The 15,686-nt window shown below is 40.8% G+C and overlaps 1 protein-coding gene and 1 long non-coding RNA gene across 3 annotated transcripts in view; one reads left to right on the top strand and one right to left on the bottom strand.

Annotated features, from left to right (window-relative positions):
• Positions 1–15,686, top strand: part of LOC122575938 (alpha-2B adrenergic receptor) — a 131,720-nt gene that overhangs the window by 27,227 nt on the left and 88,807 nt on the right. The gene's annotated exons all lie outside the window — the stretch shown is intronic.
• Positions 10,852–15,686, bottom strand: part of LOC122575941 — a 63,844-nt gene continuing 59,009 nt past the window's right edge. Inside the window, exons 3-4 of one of the 2 annotated variants that reach the window (XR_006319593.1) lie at positions 12,009–12,254; positions 10,852–11,045 (exon numbers count right to left, since the gene is read on the bottom strand). This is a non-coding gene — a long non-coding RNA (uncharacterized LOC122575941). Of the gene's footprint in view, positions 11,046–11,241; positions 12,255–15,686 lie in introns of those variants that run through there. The other variant, XR_006319592.1, reaches the window with a different exon arrangement.

Below are 15,686 nucleotides of genomic sequence, written 5' to 3'. Positions count from 1 at the left end.
ATTTATAGTAAATTTCAATGTTTATAATAAATAATTAATACTAAAAAATAACGCTCTTGAATCATTTAATCTCATGCAAAAGAATTACTATAACTTATTACGATTTGCGCTTTGAATAGTCAATCAACAGAGTTCAGTATAGCGAAAAAGTATCGTCAGCGCTGGCAGCGTGCCGTCCGTACGGATGACATAGGCTCCGAGTATTCAGCACTCTAAGGGTTAATAGTACCTATCATTGTATCGAAAGTATGGAAGATTATTCTAAAGAATGGAAATAGATCGGTTGATGGAGAACAGAAGAAAATGAGAAAGCCTGTTTCGTATTTTTCGACGTAACCGTTGATTTTTCCCGCAAGTATCTACAGGATTGACTCGTCGATACTTGCAGGCTTCTTAAACGTCAAGGGTTCTCGAGCGTTGTTAGACAAAGTGCAATCTCAGTCGAGAAGTCGTTTTGATTACGCGGGTAAACTTCTTAAACGTCTTAATCTGGAAGCTTCCGCGTAGACAAAGATTTTGCGAACCATCTCGAACTTTGAAGTTCAACGTCAAAACGGCGAACCTCCGAGCAAGATGCCTCGATTGTCTTCGCCATCTTTTGCCTGTCACCGTGCATACGTACACTCGTGTGACACAAAGGAAACAATGAGAACACAAACTACTAAGAAGATAAGAATCTCGCGACGAAAAGAAAATAGCGAAGCGAATTTTCCGCGAACTTTATTTATAAAGTTATAGGATAAAGTTATAGTACGTCCCAGTTATTAGAAACACTCTGTGTAGAAAACAATTCAGAATGAACAGCGTAGGTTAACGACACGCGTAATTCGATTGAAACATTTGCATCGTGACTACCTCTGTCCCAACCTTTTTCCTATCACAGTCTTGTTTAAATACACGGATCAAAAAATTTCAATATTCTATATGGACTCCATTCCAAAATTTTCCATCCTCGAAAAAATCTATGTAAATATTTCCAGTGTCGAAATGATCGATCATGTTCATATACATATAGAGCTTGCAAAAAGCTGACACAAATGTTTACTTTGAAGGCATTCTCTGTGCAACGACCGGGAAAGAGTAAATGAAGCCATCCGCGTCGAGGAAACGCTTGCTGTCAGCACGATGCAATTTGCAAGCCATTCCAATCACGTGCACGCACGTGCGACTATAACTCCAGAGAAACGTTAAACAGTTGCTCGTGAGGGATGCAACATCGATCAAAGTGAATCATTTTCTATTGCAATTCGAACCGTACGACGACACATAGTGCGACAAGTAGTGGACAAAAATCGAAATCATCGTTGTTCGATTTTGACCTTGTTGTCGATGATAACATCAGTCTGCAAGTAAGTAATGTACACAATAATTGTCCAAAAAATCGATAGAAAATTTGCAAAAATCGTTCGTATACCAAAATCTAGTCAGTTAAACATTAGCTCGCTCATTCATTCTACATTCTTCTTTGTTGAACATTAAACATTGTTAAACATTAAATGAGTTTGAGCAAAGATGTGTATAATTTTAACTGTCCAATTAAAAAATTTCTTTCCTTCTTTAAAGAGCAATTTAAAAAAACGATTCAAAGCATGCAATTTTGATTCTAGTATCAAGAAGGTATTGTATTATAATTTCTATATAATTTTTCTCCTGCAAACTGCTACACTGCATGTTTTTTATTTTATTATTATTTTTTTTGTGAAATCCATTAATTATCGCAAATTGGTTGAAAAATGGATTTCTGGCGACGCTTATCCCAGGAAAATTTTAATAGTTACAAGAAGATTCTGTTCTTTACTGAATATCAGCACGATATCTGACAAGACGAAAGGGAGTACGAGTAATTTCTACATGGCACTTACGAGAAAATGGAGAGATTGTTCGCAGCGTCTGCATTATTTACTTAAACGTCATTGCGTTACAACGCGGTCAGGCAAAGAAATAAATATTCATGATATTTCAAGCAAGCCAGGAAACAGAGAAAGTACTAACAAAGATTCGACAGACTTTTACTCATGTCGGATCGTCTGGTATCGAGTTTCAAGAAAATTGCACGTTACATGCATTTCTGATCTTTGTTCCGAATCCTCGTTCACATAGCGCACTGTGCGACGTTTCGAGCCACGAAATTTTACGGGCTGGCGTTAGTTTACTTGAGGACGGGTAAAAGGGGATCGATACGGTGAACAAAGCGACGACAGAAATTCCTTTTCACCCTTCCGTCGTACTCGCACCACTCGTCACCGCCCATTTTAAAATGGATCCCGATCTTTCGCGGGTGCGGGACTTGATTAAACGCGGGCCGAGTTTCCGCGATGGAAATACGTCGGCCTGGACGAAAATTGAGAAAGTTCCGCGCGAAATATTAAAGCGGCCGGCTAAATATAAGTGGAGGGACGAGCAGAGCATCCCCGTGGGGCGGGACGATCGATACCGATCGGCGAATCGAAAGCGAAAACGTTTTCAAAATTTAGAAGCATGTCTTTTCTTCGCTTCCTTCTTTGTTCTTGATTCTCCCGGCTTACATGCGACGAAAATATTACCAGGCAAACTAAAGATAAACCATGAGTCAGTGGAAATATTAGAATCAATCGTCGAGCGGTGAAAAGGTTTATAATCAAACCGGTAGAGTTGAGTGCGATGAAAATTGCATCACGATTTATTTTCGAATCTAGTAAAAGGCTTCGTAGAATGTTAATGCAATTTCGTGCGAACCGCAACAATTCTGTATAAATACTTCTGTAGAAATACAAGATAGCTAGAAGCAACTAAAGATGACTGTAAAGCAGGTAACTTGATCTTAAGTTGGTCCGACAAGCAGAGTGCGATATAATTGTGATGTGAAGCGATGAGCGACATTAGAGTGTCTTTAAAGCAAGTTCATTCTATTGTCCTCTGGGGGCTGGAATTGCGATAAATATACAATATACAAGTTTCTGTATAGAATTATGCAACGATATAGAGATAGCTATAGTCGAAATTTGAGAGTTATGAGAGAGAGTTTATAAATAAATACACAGTGAAGTAATATTAGGGTATCGTCCAAAACGATCTCGCGTCTAAATATTAAAATACCGATTCAAAAATAGCTTCTTGTCTCCGAAAGCGAGCGTCATAGAATTATCTACGACAATTCTCATTTTTATTCCTCCGGACGAAACATTCACGATGATTCCCTATTTTAAGCTGGATCCAATAAACCACCAAAGGGATACGATTCGTCTTACCTGCAAAACCAGTAAAAGAAATAAAAGAAAGGAGGATAAAGCCATTAGACTAACACCGTACGGAATGTGAAATCGCCAAGATAGGCAATAACAATAACAGTCATCGTTACAACGTCAGGGTTCATTCGACACGATAGCTATCGTGAGAAACGAAAGAATTGCGAAACCGGCCGAGGATGACGATGTCGGGATCGCATTCTCCATTGGAACGAAACGATTCGCCGGCAATTCCACACGAATACGCACGTAACAACTCGTACGTGGATCGTCTATCGACGTGGTGCGCTTTATTAGAACGTGTCAAACGCGCGGCATCCGGTTCCGTTCGAGCACGATCCGCGGATCAACATTTATGGTGCTCGCGGTTTGGAATTCGATATGTAAATAAGAGTTGAAGAGCTTGAGAATGAATATCGAACGATTTGATGGACGATGAGAGGGAAATGTTACTGAAAATGGCAGGAAGTTTATTTAAATTTTCGTAAGGCAGGATTTCTTTGGATCAAATGGAGAGGATATGTGTATCTTTCATCTTATACATATGTATGGAGTGTGATGTAGAGTAGCATAATCCGGAGTTTCAATGGTACAAGACAAGGTTAGAGAGCGTAGGAGAATTCCGTGTTGTACTGTTGCAGAGTGCTAGGAGCAATATCGTTACCCGTGTCATTTTTAAATATAAAGTGTCTTGTAACAGCCAGGGAAAGAAATAATTTTATGTGAGAAATATGTTAAAAGTATGGAAGAAAATGTTTTGATCCTGGCCTTTATTTTTGAGAAAATTGCCTTTAAATATTTTGCGTCTGAACTAATATCGTTTGATTTTTGGTCACAGAGTCAAATAAAATTAATTCTGATATTTAAAACAGTCCGCTCTAGCGTTCAATGAAATAAATCAGCAGAACACGCTGGCAATTTTCCTTGATACGAGCAGCAGAATTGTGTATTTCACCAGAATAAACAGCATCTTCAACGATCTCTATTATCACCGAATTTATCATGAATATCTTGTTTCATCGCGCGTTTTGATTTATCCGATACAATAAATATAATCATAAACGAGAATACTAATTCACAACGAAAATTCTTTAACTCCAAACATAATTAATACACAAACATGCTCGATAAATATTTAAAATAAAGTTCTCCCGCTAACGAAGCCCCGTACGAAGAAATTGCATTTTATATTTCCAGTTTATATCGTCACATACAATCAGCCTGCTGTATATTCGGTTTGCAAGAAGTAACTTTTCTCTTTTTATTTATAAACGAAACATCGTCGATCTCAATGCACTATAAAGAAAAAGTTTTTCCTTCAGCGAAAGAATCGACCAAGAGCAAGCACTCTAAATGCAATTCCGCGCGCCCGAATCATCCCCTACTCGGCGATCATCTCGACGAGGACGAAGTTGAACGAGGAAAAACGAGGCTCGTTCCCGGAACGAGAAATTACTCGTGAACATTATCGAGACGCGTTTCGTTCCATGAATTCCCGATCTTCATATCGAATTCCTGGTCTGACGCGGATTTCCATAATTTATACGCTTTTAGCCAGTAACCCCCCTTCATATCGTGCAGTGGCTGCGATGACTCAGTTTCCGGTTGAAAATCTCACGACGAGCGATTTTCACCGCCAAATATCTTGCGTGGAGTGACGCGACGCGCGATCTCCTTCACCGGAAGGGTGAAAAGCGACCACGACAACGACGACGACGAGGATGACGACGTCGTTCGCGGCATCACGATTCCACAAGAGCGCGTCTCGCTTCGCTGGAATAACTTATAAGCTTGCACTCCTCGTTTGCTCGTTTCTCTACCCAACTCGCTTTTTCCCTATTTCGACGTCTCATTTGCATCGGCCCGTGCCAAGTGCTGCTTGTTCTCAGCCGATTTTCGACCCGGAGACTTTTGACTCGACCGAATCATCTTGGAATGAAACACGGCCAGAGGTATCGTTTGCCCCGACTCCTTTTCGCTGGTATTTCAGAACTTGGTGAACGAATGTTCCGAGTCACTTTGCGTTTTTCTTCGGAATTTTAGACGAGGAAGCCACTGTCATTTTTATAGCAGCGTCACGTGTTCTTTTAAATCTGCAGCCCTTTTTCAAGATATTAAACCAAAAGTAGAGCACTATTTCGTGCAATAAAGTCGAATATATAAATTCTCTGACAAAAGAATTTTAGTAGGATAGTTTTGTTGCTCATAGAGGTGCTTACGAGAGTCGCGAAGCATTTCCATCGGTCGTTGTTCCGTAACGAACGTTCACAGCAATCAGTCTGATTAACAGGGATAATTATTTATATATTATAACGTATATAACAGTCAACGATAATGATAAACGCGTCATCGATTCGCGCAATAATCGCTTCGATACCTATCGATTGACTGCTGATCAACAACGATAGGTTCAGCATTAATATATACAGAGGTGGCCGGTCGCTTTTAAATATTCAAACGTTTTCCGCGTTTGAGCTGCGCGTAGACAGACAGTTGATGCAGTTCTCAAACCGTTATAAGCGCAATCGTTGAAATGAAATTTATAGAACTCCTTCGTCGTCATTATCGAATGCGTTTATCGTCTACGATTCCATATAATAATTCCGCTAAACTTGTTAGAATCCTATGAAATGGTAATATCTTTCCGACTTTCGTAATTCGATTGCTATCTATAAGGGAATACGATTCGATAAAATATCCAAGTAGCTGTAAGTAGATTTTCAAAAGTTGGGAGTACTTGTTCTAAAGTTCGAAACGAGTCTCTGAAGATCGAATACCAGGCAAGTAATATGAATAAACCATAATACTTTACGAGTAGTATTCGAACCTTGTGAAGTAAAAACGTCGAGTATTGGATTTGATTCGAGTTGATAAGTATTGAACTTGATACAGTTACTAGCGAAGAGCATCGTCTCAATTAATTATTCCGCTACTAATTGGTTCTTCAATGTACTTATTAGAATTAAAGTCGGTCCTTGGAAGGGTTGGCGCGAAGGAACTCCGGTGAGTTTAATTTCCTCGAAATATTCTTAGATACCTGTCGGCTCTCGCAACTTTCCTCATTAGCCCCACCGGGTCGTTCATTCTGCATTTATTTACCCGACGAAATTCGTTGCATCTTCGTACAAACCGGTAGTCTCGTCTCGAGGGACGAGCTCATCGCGAGTCTTGAAACGGTTACGAGAAACGAAACTGAAACGAAATCGCGCGAAACGTCCGTCCCCGCATCCACGTTAACGAACATTGGAAACGTTTCGCTAAAATTCTGCGGGCTTCGTCGAAAACGGACTTCCGTGTAAATTTCTGTTTGTAAACGTTCTCCTTTCAGTTCAGTTTCAACCAAAAATGAGAGGCTTGTTCAAACACTGAATTTCCAGTAGACCGTAACGTTATAGGTTCCCTAAAAAAAAAAATGGTTCTTTGTTTAGAAACACGTAGATAGAGGTTCATGGAAACGGGATCTTTAAATAGTATAGGCATTGCGATGCATATTTCTTATTTACACGAAATCCACCGAAATATTGCTTTTTTAGGATTTCTATGCGTATGTGCACGCGTTTTTTTTTTTTTTTTGTTTTTAATTACTGAAAACGTGCGGGTGCTTTCAGTGAAATTAATGTTGACTTTTATTTAGATAGAAATGTAATTACATGGAGATATTTACTTTCGTTCTATTATTTTAAATGCAACTGTTTACGTGTTGTATATTTGGATATATGCGGTACAAATTGATATTTCTACAAAATTAATCCAATTAATATTAAAGCTACGAAGTGACGACATCGGGTATTTTATTTCTGTAGCGATAAAAAGCACGCACGTGCGTTCTTGCTAATATAAATGTTTACTTTTACCGGAACAGAAACGCTTACGTATTTTACTCATGTTGCTCTGATTCTAATTTCTAATATATTTATGTACATATTAAAGGTCAGTAGTTCTAGCATTAATTACTTAGTCTGAAAAGGGTAGTCTGAAAGAAACTGAGGCAAACCGTGAAATATATTACTACAAATTTCATATCTCAAGTATCTTCGTTTCGTTATTAATATTAATTAAAATTATTAAAATTATTAATATTTCCTCTAAAAGGAACTGAAATCATATATTCTCTATACCTAATCAATTTCACTGTCGAATGATTGAATAAAGTAATAACTTGGCCGATCGTAACGTCACTCCCACATTGTCTAACCTTTTATCATTCATTACGTTATCGAGCAATAAATAAGAAAATTTAAATTCAAAAAGCACTTCGCGAAGATGAAGATACACGTGTGGGTGTTCTATCGATCCCGTGGAGCACGCCGAATTTCCAGTGACAGCCTGTTACATCGAAGACGAATGATCGCGACGCACCATTTGATCGCGGAACGAGGCGGCATTTAGGCGAATCTCTAGATCCCTCTCGAAGAATATCGTTCTCCTAGCTCTTCTCGCTTTTCCTCGAAAACGTCTCCTTTGTCTCGTGCTTTTACTCAAGTTCCAGCAGAGCTGTGTTCTCCATGGGGAACCCAGGCATAGTATTTTCTTCGGGAATCTTTATCGAAATACTTAGCAAAAATATGGAGAGCAGATCGAAAGAAAGAAACCAAGAAGCATACACAAGGAGAGATAAAGAACTCTGGCCGAGATATTGAAACCTCTGAGCCGGTATGTCGAGCAATCTTTTGGCTATTTGTACCGCTTCTCTTTAAACCTTCGTCACCGTGTAACGTTTGCCGCGGGCGGTGTTTCGTCGATCGAGGAAAATATATCGCGACCGAACTGTAAGCTCTATCGTTGTACCATTTCCAAGCTTCTACGTCAATTATTCATTGATTTGAATGGAAATTATTTCGACAAGTTGGCCCCCGTGTAATGATCGCCCCAGGTCGATGGTTTATTTCGGTCGATCGATTGGAACAGCATGTTGCGTATAATATTCTGTAGATTCTATAATATAATAATTGTTCGTATAACATGTTCCGAACAGAACTCGTAGGCGAGTGAAATCGGTCAAAATTAATACGCGAACGATGATTTGAAAACGAGATAAACTCGTTAGAAGCTTAAAACTTTTAAGAGTTGTTACCTCGTTTGGAACTTTAGACTGGAAAAAACTTCTATCTTCGATATTATTGCGCATAACAAGACAAGCTTCTCTTCCATTCCCTCTGTTCGAATATTTAATGAAAGCAAAGGGACGTCTGTCGGTGGAAATTTTGGTCAACGCCTTGCTTGCGTTGCAGTCGCGGTTACATTTTTACTCGATTCTTACAAGAAAATTACCCGGATAATTCGTGCAAATTACTTATTACTCCGATACGAGATTAAGAACATGGAAGAAAAATACAGCATGCTCGAGAATCTCGGTTTACGTACTTGTGTCGAGATGAAGTAATATTCCTCTTTATCGTCGCGCAGATTTTCCTCCGTCCGTAACAACTACAACGAAGAACAGCGTCCTTAAGGAATATACACGTAAAAATATAGCTTGCCTCGTTTACACGCACCTTATTCAAATGAAGGAATAAAGCCCTGTCTCGCTCATCTTGATACAGGAATATTTCACAGCGCCGCTCTCTAGTTAGAGGAAAAACGAAAAGAACTGGAAATACGGGGTGATGTAGAAAGGTCGGATCGAAAATAATTCGGTGATTCGCGGGCAGAAAAAGAACGGGGCTCGCGACTAAACGAGATGGCCCGCAAAATTCCATCGGACACGAGGATAAATCGAGATAGGACGCTTGGCCGCGTTAACGTAGACAAATCGCCCGCGAATTTCTACGGCTCGCGCTCCACGGACTAATTTCGACCCGACGAATTATAACCGCGTTAAGCGGCGCGAAATACCGTCGCATGAAACTACGATTAACAACGAGAACCGCGGGATAACGGTAATTCGACCGCGATTAAAGCGGCTCGAATCGGCCTTATTCACCCTTCCTTCGAAAGGAACTCATTAAGGAGCTCGCCCGGCGGAAGAATAAATTTTTGTCTCCCTTAATTGGCGCCATGTTTCTCATCGCTGTCGCTCGTAAAAAGATGTGCAGCGCTTCCTTCACCCACTAGTCTTTTTCAACAGTTTGAGAATCTTTCGAGTGAGTGAGGAAGAGTCCAAAATCTGCAGGAAAGTTAGAATTACTACCCTGGCTCTATCAAAATTTCAAGAATATACGAGGCATTGAGAGCGAAATGGTGTAACCCTTATACTCGACAAACTGACAAGTTAGAGAACCTGGAGATTCGAAAGTTATGAAAATTTGTGCGCACATGTGGCTGGTAGGTGATTTGTAACAGAAAGCCATTTTTCGTTGGTGCTATCGAACGAATTTAAGGGGTGAAACAATACAGAATTTTATTTCTCGTGAATTATCTTAGGGACAGTGAAAGATATCGGGATAATTTTGTCTCAGAACGATGTCTCCTAAGTTATCTCCGCTATTAACCTTTAACGTTGAATTTAATATTTACAATTTCGTAATATTTTGTCTACTTTCTTTTTCCTGATTATGTTCCTGATTATACGTATGTAGTATCGCGGACATAAGGCCTAGGAGTTAGCGGGTGAACCGCATACAATGTCGCGAGAGCCGAGACGTTTTTAAACCGAGGTGCCGATGGGCCCGTAAATGTGTCGTCGGTCCTTCAAATGAATAGTTTCATAGAAAAGGTCTACGTGGCTTTGGCCACGAGCGGTCGCAGAACACGTGTGTGGTGGGTCCACGGGAGGACAAAAGACATGCGAGAGCAGGGCAGTTTGAGTTGAGAAGTCGAAGACGGTGAATCGAGAAGTCGGAGCGTGCGAGTTGCGTTGTCAATATAGTGCTGTTAGCGTTGTCGAGAGAGTGTGGTCCGCGCGAGAGAGAACGTTGGATCCGTTGTGTCGAGAGTTGTCTAGATTGTAGCGTGTTATTGCGATTAGTTCATATTAAACTACCATCGTTCTTCTGTCTATATTTGTACAATCCATTCATTGTAAATAAACTACAAATATAAGGATATAATAACATTATATTCCATTGAAGATACTACACGTATATCTACACTACTAATATTAAATGTACTAAGTATAGTACTAATATAGTACTAACAACTTTATTATACGCTGTACATGTCTCTAAGACGAGAGTTAAGAGTTAAATTTGCAGGGAATCGGTCCTGAAGTAACCCGAGATTACTCCACCGTGTTCCGACGTACTCTTAATCCACCAAGACCATTTCAACGACTAAAATTGGATAGCTCTAGAAAAGTTGGCCTTTAAACCAGATGGCAGAAAACACGTTTGCCATATGTTGGTCTAAAATCCTGCGATATTAATCTTGACACATCACCTAAGCGACCTATACTAACCGCTTACAAAAAGCCAAAAGACAGGAGTTAGGAACTCAGCGCAAAATGAATGACCCCGATGTTGTACATTTACCGAGCAAACATGCAATGCTGTTGTCCGTAGAACAAAATAATACATATCGGTTAGTACGATTGCACGGTACCACAACTACCGTATTTGTAACAGTAATTAATATCGTGTAATATGCCAATAGGATAAAATCGACGTTACGAAATAATAGTTAATATATCTGGTTTCAGCGGTAAATTATAATTTAATATTAGCTAAACCTTCAAGGCTGATCCTCTTTCACAGGGTGTCGGGGTTTTGTTGTGGGTTTCCGGAAATTTTCACAGCCGGAAAACGCAATCTTGGCTCGCCGCAGACGTGCCATAAGCGCGGCTCAGACTCGTATCTTGTTCGTTTTCCTCTCTCGTCTCTTTTTCTTGAGGCGCTGCGACGAAATTGCAGCTTTCCAACCGGCCGATGCCGTGCCGCTTTCCGCCTGTCGCGAAATGAAAACGATATGCGCTAGTGAGACGAAGGATCGCGCGGTATTCCGTTAGCGAATAACATTCTATAGCCGACTTTGTCACGCGTGTCGAATAAAATTTTGTTTGGAACTGCAAACAGTAAATATCTACGATATTTATAGTAAATTTTTTTTTTAATTTAATCCGTGTAAACAGAATATTCGAATGTTTATTTTTGAAATAAATTCATATTATACAATATGCGGAACATATATCTGGCCAAAAAATATCCAGTAAATAAAGCCAATAATGAGATTTGTTGTAGATAGTAAAATAAATGTAAAATGTCTGATCACGTCATATTAATTCGCTTTCTTCTGTTCGTAAGAAAAATTTCAATCCCTGGGAATCACTTTAAACATTAAAACCGAGAACTTCCTCTTTCAGTAAATTCCACAAAGTATAAATCCTCAAAGATCATGTGACAAGCTTAACTCCGTGAACTACGATAATTCCTAACAACTGTGCGCCGTATAAAATGCAGAATGAAAATGTAAAATGTAAAATTAATCTCTAAAAATAAAATCAACGAACCGATTTTTTGTCAAGTTAAGCCCGTGTAAAGACCATTATTGAATATTCATTTTTGAATTGTATTTTAATCGTTTTAATTATTCCTACTCTCTCAATAACAGAAACGCGATTCCGCGCTGAAACAAATTTGCACCATATAAACATATAATAAATGTATCAAAAATACACGTCACAAAATATCCGCCTGTCTCGCCAATCTCAATAACAAAATCAATAAGGCGCCCAATTCTCGAATCACTCGACGATACAGCGTTCCCCCGGACATCAGCGAGCAAATGACAAGCTTGCGGGGTTTCCCGGGGCGCGAAACAGCCATAAACTGGCCAACTACGATCTTCAGCTGTTACGTGCTAAGAATATTTTCCGATAGAGGTGTCGAATCGTGAACCAGCAGAGCTAACCTTATCTCGTAGCTTTCACGCACGGTTCAAGAGTCACGCGCCAGCTTCATGGTTCCACCGTCGCCGATTTCGGTCTCGTCACCTCCTGCTCCTCCAATGGTATCCGCCCGGTGGTTTCCTTTCCACTCCTGGGGCGACTTCCTGGTACCGGTACTGTTCGAACTATCGGAGAAAGTCGTCCAATCCGCGCACCTTGGACCAGACAATCGAGTCTCATCTCGCCTCACTGGCCAAGTCTCGAATTTCCTGGAAATTTAGGTAATGGCAAGCTTGAAGCTCCCGAATGGATTACGGTGCCTTTTGTGATGCGCGTTAAGCGTGTCAGGAGGCGCGAGACGAATTCGTCTTTCGTGTCACGAGATGGGAAAAGTGGATTTTCTTTTAGGGGTTGGATTGGGTTATTCGATTTAGGTCGGTCGATAGTATTGCGATTGGTAGTAGTGGGGGGAAAGTTGTTGAGTGATTAGTTCTTTGGTGTTTCGAAGCTCGGGTTGCTCGAGCGAAGTGGCGCTGGTTTAATGTACGTATGTGCAATTTCAAAAAACTGCAACCTCCGATGCTGGGAGCGTGCGTCAGCAGCCCTTCGCTTCGTTTACGTCACAAATTCGTCAAATCGATTTGACCTTTGATCTTTGCTGTGGTAGACGCTATAGCGAGCCCGCCGTGGATGAAATGTATTTTATAGCAGCGATGTAAGTCGATCCTCCGTTTCTTTACTTGTCCCGCATTCTTCTTAAACGACTCTGCTTCCGGCTAAATCGAGTTCCCGACCACAGTCTTGTTACGATTAAATTGAACCAACTTTTTCGTTTTGTTCCATTCCGCAGAAGAGAAAGAATTCCGTCTAAAAGGCATAACCTCTTGCGTCGAACGACTAGCCGGTTGGTGCCTTTAAGCTATCCTAACGATAAATTCAACATATTTTCAAAGTTAGTATTAGACTTTTCTGTCAGTTAAACTACTGACTTCTTCTAAATTTTATTACTCAATATTTTCTCGAATCAATGTGCCTGAATTCATCGTAACAAAAAGAACGCTCTGTATAAATTACCCTCGAGAGGTCGATGACTCTTCTAAACGTAATTTCTCGCATTAATACGCATAGTCGAGTCAATTCCAGCGATAAAACACTGGGTGTTGAAGTCGTTCACAATTTTATTGCTCAGTACGTGAACCTCTGATAAATCGTAGCTGACTCGAAATTTCCCTATCGTTCCCTATAAGACACGAGGAACCAGTAATAACCGCGAGGATTCTCGAGATTCGAATCTCTCGGCCTGCGAAAGTTCCTCGGTAGAAAAATAGTTGCAGGTGTCGCAGGGAAAGAAAATTTCGCGATTCGAGGAAGGAGTCGAGCGACGAAGGTTGAAAGTTTGCGAGATGAATCCGCGAGATGAATTCGGTTCGGGGTTGGTGGATGGATAGATGACAGAAAGACGAAGCGACAAAAGGGTGGCGGGAGACAAGCAGGGAATAGGGATGAGGGAAGATGGAAAAGATACAATGACGTCTGAAAGTTTCGGCTACACGTGTTGAGAAGGAAGAAACGTGAACGCAATACTTCCCCGCTGTATGCACGTCCCGGCGTCCCTGGAACGGAAAGACGACGAAATTGTGAAATAAGTTTTCGAAAACGAGATTTCTTCCGCGAAGAAATTAAAATGGAAAACTGTCCTATTCTTCGTGCAAAAGTAGGGGTCTCTTTTCTTCTTCCTTTCTATACCATGGAATAATATTCACGAGACAGGAGGCTGCGAGAGAAGGTGAAAAAAGAGGAAATTCTACAGTTCGAATGTTCGTAATTCATTTACGGTAAAAGGTGTAAAGATGACTTTTCATAGAGAACTTTTGTGCGTATAAAGATATTTTACTGTGTAGGACATTTCGAAATTACATACTGATCGAATCTGAAAACAAATTTCAAATATCATTATAACGTATCGTTAGACTCTAATGACACTCGATCACCGTGGCTATATTGGTTAAATTGGAGACGAAATTTCAAATTTCAAATTTCAAATTTGATCGATATAATCACGATAGTTAGATTTCGTTACAATGTTAGTAATATATCTAGTATATCAAATTTCGTTTCAAATTTGACCAATATAATCAATAATATAATCAAACAGTCGCGTCTCGTTATACTCTACTAATGAAATTTTAAAATCTCTCATATAAGACACGTAACATACATTCCTGAAAGTTGCTGTACGTGTTCGGATACGTTCGTGAGCAACTGTAGCTATTCGTCGAGAACCACGAACGACGAGCGTGGTTTATGCATCGGTGAAACTTTTGATCCGCGTTAGTAGAGGCGAGGAAGGAACGGTTTCCTTCATTACCAGGTTCCTACTCTTCCTGGGCAAAGGACGGTTCCGAACGATCGATGCCGTAAAGAGAAGAGAACAAAACCATCTCTCCTCTCTCTCTCTCTCTCTCTATTCCTATCCCTTTTATTCCCTGCTGTCGCACTCCTTCGTCCCGGCCAAAATTGTTCCCGTGAGCAGCAGCTCGTGAACCCGAGCCCAAGGCTGTAGGGTTCTCGTATCTTATCGAAACCGAGGATCGATATATACAATTCCAGTGTTTCTGCCTTATCTGCGAACACACAGGCGCTGCTCTCTCGTCCACGAGCGTCCTGGTGCCTCGCTGTGAAGCAACAGAGAAGGACAACTATCTGTGTGGCTCGATGGAAAAGGTGGTCGTGACCTTCGTGCACGTGTCACCGAACGTGATCGACGGGTTTCATTAGTTGGCCTGGCGACGATCAACGGTGAAGAGGGTTTTTAACGGCGAGCCGTTTGTTGCTAACCCGTTAAGTCCTGGTGGCCTGGTTCGACGAGACTGATGAACCGCAGCGTAGGCTCATCGAGAAGAAAGAACGACCCTCTGCCGAGCGGTTACTTTTTCATTTATCATCGTAACCAGGAAGAGCTCGAAGGATGAATGGTTTAATACGGATTGAATTTCTTGGAATTAATGCGTTTAGTCCGATCCACTCCGAAGGGATTTCGAGGGCGATTTCTTCTTAGAAACGTGGGAATCGAGGGGAAAGGATTTTAGAGAAGGAAATGGAGGTCTGGGTTGGTGAGAAGTGGAAAGTGTAGCCGAACACTAATGAGAATGGAAAAGAAGTCCTGGGTGATTTTGGTTCGCAGCTGTTCCTCAGCAGACAGAGTGAGCAGACTCGGGTGTCTGACTCACTCATCAAGACCACGCAAATCCAATTTGTCCGCGAGATGTTTGTTGGTCTTCCTAGAAATTACTCCGTTCGATGAGATTGGCGAGGGAATGATGAAACTGTACCGCGATAAACAGAATGACACCGATGTAAGAGAAAATAAGATAACAAGCAGAGTTACGCCAAGGGATATAAATCCTTGACGCCGGAAGAGATCTCGAGCTTTGTAGACACTTAATCAATTCAATTGCCGGTCATCAGGGAAACGCCTGAAAGGTTCTCGTTTCAGAGCCAGACTCGTCGACTTAATTACTCTTCGAGACACTTCGTCTTGCGAGACAACGCGAACAATAAAACGACCAACATTCGGAATTTGTTCTACTCTCGATACCGTAACAACGATACCGTCGTTGTTGTTTTTCCTCGAGCTTTAAGAATGGCTTTGCTTTGATTATCACCTTCGTTTCACAATATCCTCGTTGATCGGTACGTCT

Source organism: Bombus pyrosoma, linkage group LG15, assembly GCF_014825855.1.
Source record: "Bombus pyrosoma isolate SC7728 linkage group LG15, ASM1482585v1, whole genome shotgun sequence".
Lineage (NCBI taxonomy): Eukaryota > Metazoa > Arthropoda > Insecta > Hymenoptera > Apidae > Bombus > Bombus pyrosoma.
This window is presented reverse-complemented; position numbering and strand designations above follow the sequence as displayed.